Consider the following 5,129-nt stretch of genomic DNA (forward strand, 5'->3'; position numbering starts at 1 on the left):
TAGCTGTGATTTTGGCTGGATGCCTATATTTGACTGACCATCTGCAGTACTTAGATATAAAAGCAGACCAGTGATTTGCTCGGTGCCTTGAACTGAAAATGTTGTGCTCCAGGACTTAGAGACGTGGCTCTTTCTGGAACTGGCTCCCAGGTCCCTGGCGTGTGCTGGAAGATCGCACAAGGGGTCTCTTGGACAGTTGAGAAAAAACCTCACAAGATCCTGATCTACCGCAGCTGTCCAGTGTGGGGAGGAACGGTTACATCACCTGGGGTGGCGTCACGTGAAGACTGTGAATGGCAGGCCAGCGGGGCCTGTTACTCAGCACTGTGATGAGAAGGATGTTTGCCCACCGATCACAGACGGAGAACAGCCAGGAGCCCCGCTGCCTCCCCACAGTTGTCAGGAAGTCTATTTCAAGGCCTGACCTCAGGCGCTACCTGGGGGCCCGTTTGACTTCCCTACGCCTGGACCCCTCACCTGCAAGTAAGAATGGCAAAACTTACTACTCGACCCGATTCTGAGAATCAAATGAGATGCTGTGTGGCATCAAAACCACAGAGAACTGAAAAACAGGAGGTACTTAATACGTGCTAAATTCTTCCTCTGCTTTGAAAAAACAAATTGATTTGCTATCAAGAGAGGACGGCCAGAAAAATAGGACAGCATAATTTCCCATTCTCCTCTTTGAGAATGTACTCATATATGTTTATTTTTTCCCATAATAATACACAGGAAATACATTACATTTTCCAAGTGCTAGCCAAATTCTATTTAAGTTTGTTAACATACTAAATCATTGACGGACAGAGGTCGTCAGGAGGCTTTACTGCTCTCACTCAAAGTCAACATTGGGTTACCAAGATAGCTCTTTTCACTAAATGTGGTGGCATCTTGCCCAATATATTTTATGCTGTATGAAGACTTTTCACATGCCTAGTGAAAAACATTTATTTTTTCCTTTTTGGATGTGCTTTTCTCGCAATAAAAACTCCCTCTAAAACTGAAGGCAAATTTTATTTTAATGTGGAAATATATTCCAGCTTGAGAATGAATCAAAGCCACATTTTTTCCGTGGAATAAAAGCACTGTGTCATTAAGCTTTGGTGTGTTTTCACAGATGTTATTCTCCTTTTGCCTGGGCATGAACTATCAGAATCATATTTTGCAGTTATGTGTGTGTACAGGTTGAAGCTAGAAATCAGGGAGAATATTAAGGCCACTGAAATTTCCAGCTGCCTAAATTTCTACTTTGAGTAATTTTGCCCACCTGAAAAGCAAATATTTAGAACATGTCTATGGTGAGTGGCCCTTCCGGACTCGTGATGGAACTTTTAGGGCAAAATGAACACACTGTTTCTGCTCCCTGTGCCCAGAGGGTGGGGACTAGGTAGTACGCGCTTTAAATAGTCACAGGTTGTATTACTAACCTTTGTGTCCCTTCCTGATGATTCACGCACCTGACCTCAGCTTTGACATAGCTGACAAGTTCAATTCTTAGTAGCGTAACCTTTTAAAAATACATGTTTTTACTACTTAGAATCTCTTCCCTATAAAGTGCATGGCAGTAAGTGTCGACTTCTCCTTGTCTTATAAATGGAAACAAATGATCTTGTGGTCTTAAAAAAACAAAACGATACAGGGATGTGTCACCCTGATGCTGCAGTCCTGGCCTACGCCATCTTTGCTGAGCGTGTACATCCGAGTAAGTCTATACGAAGCACGGATGTACATGTTTTAATAGAAATCTGTCCCAAAGGATTTTTGTAAGTTTTCTATCATTGGTTGGTGTATGTGGCCCAAGATAGAAATGGAAAAGAAAAACACAATGGAGAGAGCCTGAGACGGGGTAATGATGATGACAGCTATGGTACAGAAACATGAGGATGTACAGCCAGAACCAAGGGTGACCACTGTCCCCGTCTGCCTGGGACTGAAGGGTGTCCTGAACCAGGGCTCTCGGTGCCGACACCAGGAGCGGGTTCAGACCCACACTCCACCTTTTATTAGATTCGAAGAAGTTGGCAAACCAACTTCTCAGAGCCTCAGTTGTCTGAGTTGGGTAAAGAGGATAATATAACTGCCCCCTAGATTTTAGAGATTAGAGATGACCCGCACAAAGAGAATGGACTGGAACATCGTGGGCCCTCTGGATGCATCAGCCTCCTGCAGTGCATTTTATACACACTCTCCATCAATCCCCATGACGATCCAGCCGGGTAGGGAGCCGGATCGTTATCATCCCTTCTCTAGGCAGAATGACCTCGGGCCCAGAGGGGCTGGGACTCCCGGCTCCCACCGCTGGTGACTGGCTGATCGCTGCCCTGAGCCAAACCCTGGCCAGCTCTTACCAGCTGTGCCATCTGCATCAGTAAAGAATAAGGGCTGTTCTCATCATTACCTTCAGATAAAAATACAAAAGACTGGTCTTGCTCTCCTCGTCTCCACATCTCTCCTCCCACAGAGCAGTGACGCCAAAGCACTAAACTTGGGTCCCCAGCATCAGAGAGCAGCTGCCTTTGGGGTCCTGTTGAAAGTTCTGTAGATTCTGCCACTGTTTTCCAGGCAAGGTTTGGGTCTCGGTGGACAGGTCCCAAAGGAGAGGACAGCCGTCTGCTCCCTGGCCTCCTCTGAGCCCACTGACTCGCCCCCCACCATCATTCCTAAGCACGCTGCTGCTTGCACGTCATGATGACGCCCTGAGCTATGCAGAGTGTGGGATGCCCCGCCATGATTTATTTTTGGATTTCAAGGAGCTAGACTTTCCCTTCTTTAACTATTCAAAAGTAATGGAAACCAGCACAATGCTTCCTGCCACATCGCTGTAACCAGTAGACTTGGGAGTTTGGGCCCACGAACATTTTCCACCCTCAGTCTTCCAGGGTCATTTGCTCTTTCTTCAGCGAATCTCTTTGGGCTCTTGCTCATCGGTCACATCTTCAATCGATTGTGTGGTGTGAACACTTAGCCCTCGAGTCATCCTGCGGCTGTGGTCTGCCCAACTGTGCAAAACAATCTATTACATAGAATTCTGTTACTTTATTACATAGAATTCTGTTACTTTAAGAAGTCAAAGGCCTGCAATTCTCTTGGCATTTTTTCACGCAGTTAATGTTGTCAGGGCTCTGGGCATTGTTGAGTGTGAGCTTCCCTGATAGTTCAAGCCAAACTCTACTTGCCTTTCCCATCACTGGCCAATTTTTAATCCATTCTCCTGTGCTGATGTAGATGTTCTTTTTGTTTTCCATTCTGACACAAACTGGAATCTTCCAGAGCCCAAAAGTAAGACAGCAAATGACTAACATTGCTTGTTTCAGTTTAGTTACTTTGTAAATATTTTTTAAATACTCAGATTTTTCTATGAACCACTCAAATTAAATTTAGTGAGTTTATTTCCTTCACTTTCAAAAAAAAAAGTTGGATAAATTTACATGACTCTTTAATATTTACATGAGAAAAAAAATACTACCACCCATTTCTTTCTTTCTCCTGACTCTGTCACTGCATGTCTTTCATCAGCTTTTCAGGAGCACTTGTAACCCCGGGTAATTACCATAGTACACTCATTTTTTTAAAGTTTGGTTCAGCCATTAGAGATAGACTTGAACTTAAAATATCTGCTAGGTATCTCCCACTGATTTTGAAATTTCTCCCAGGTTTATAAAAATTAATTAGGTTAGTTTTGCTCCTATGAGAGACAACATCAATGAGAACGTTGGTTTATCCTGGATTTGTATTTTAGGGAAAAATCACTTGTGTTGGATCGCCCCCACCCCCAATATAATCAAAAAGCCAAGGCAAAATAAGCAAACCAACAAAAAGGCATCACACTTTGTTCAAAGGCCCTTTAAAAATATGTAATAATGACCTAGTTAACTCTCTGCCATTTATTTGACTATTTTCATATTGAGAAAATAGAATTGTTGAAGCTAGCAAAAAAGGGACCTATGAAACCAATATAGTATATTAGATTGTATTGTATCCATGAAAGTACATGCACTTTATTATTAGGCAATTCTGTCAGGCACAAATCATTAACTTTTTTTTTTTTAAGATCCCCATTTTATTTATTTATTTATTTTTATTAGTTATCTATTTTATACACATCAGTGTGTACATGTCAATCCCAATCTTCCAATTCATCCCACCACCTGCCCCCCTCTTTCCCCCCTTGATGTCCATATGTCTGTTCTCTACATCTGTGTCTCTATTTCTGCCTTACAAACTGGTTCATCTGTACCATTTTTCTAGATTCCACATATATGCATTAATATATGATATTTGTTTTTCTCTTTCTTACTTTACTCTGTATGACAGTCTCTAGGTCCATCCACGTCTCTACAAATGACCCAATTTTGTTCCTTTTTATGGCTGAGTAATATTCCATTGTATATATGTACCACATCTTCTTTAACCATTTTTCTGTTGATGGGCATTTAGGTTGCTTCCATGATCTGGCTATTGTAAATAGTGCTGCAATGAACACTGGGGTGCATCTGTCTTTTTGGGTATATGCCCAGTAGTGGGATTGCTGAGTCATATGGTAATTCTATTTTTAGTTTTTTAAGGAACGTCCATACTGTTCTCCATAGTGGCTGTATCAATTTACATTCCCACCAACAGTGCAGGAGAGTTCCCTTTTCTCCACACCCTCTCCAGCATTTGTTGTCTGTAGATTTTCTGATGATGGCCATTCTAACTGGTGTGAGGTGATACCTCACTGTAGTTTTGTTTTGCATTTCTCTAATAATTAGTGATGTTGAGCAGCTTTTCATGTGCCTCTTGGCCATCTGTATGTCTTCTCTGGAGAAATGTCTATTTAGGTCTTTTGCCCATTTTTTGATTGGGTTATTTGTTTTTTTAATATTGAGCTGCATGAGCTGTTTATATATTTTGGGGATTAATCCTTTGTCCGTTGATTCATTTGCAAATATTTTCTCCCATTCTGAGGGTTGTCTTTTTGTCTTGTTTATAGTTTCCTTTGCTGTGAAAAAGCTTTTAAGTTTCATTAGGTCCCATTTGTTTATTTTTGTTTTTATTTCCATTACCCTAGGAAGTGGGTCAAAAAAGATCTTGCTGTGATTTATGTCAAAGAGTGTTCTTTCTATGTTTTCTCTAAGAGTTTTATAGTG

Source organism: Delphinus delphis, chromosome 2 (assembly GCF_949987515.2).
Source record: "Delphinus delphis chromosome 2, mDelDel1.2, whole genome shotgun sequence".
Taxonomy (NCBI): domain Eukaryota; kingdom Metazoa; phylum Chordata; class Mammalia; order Artiodactyla; family Delphinidae; genus Delphinus; species Delphinus delphis.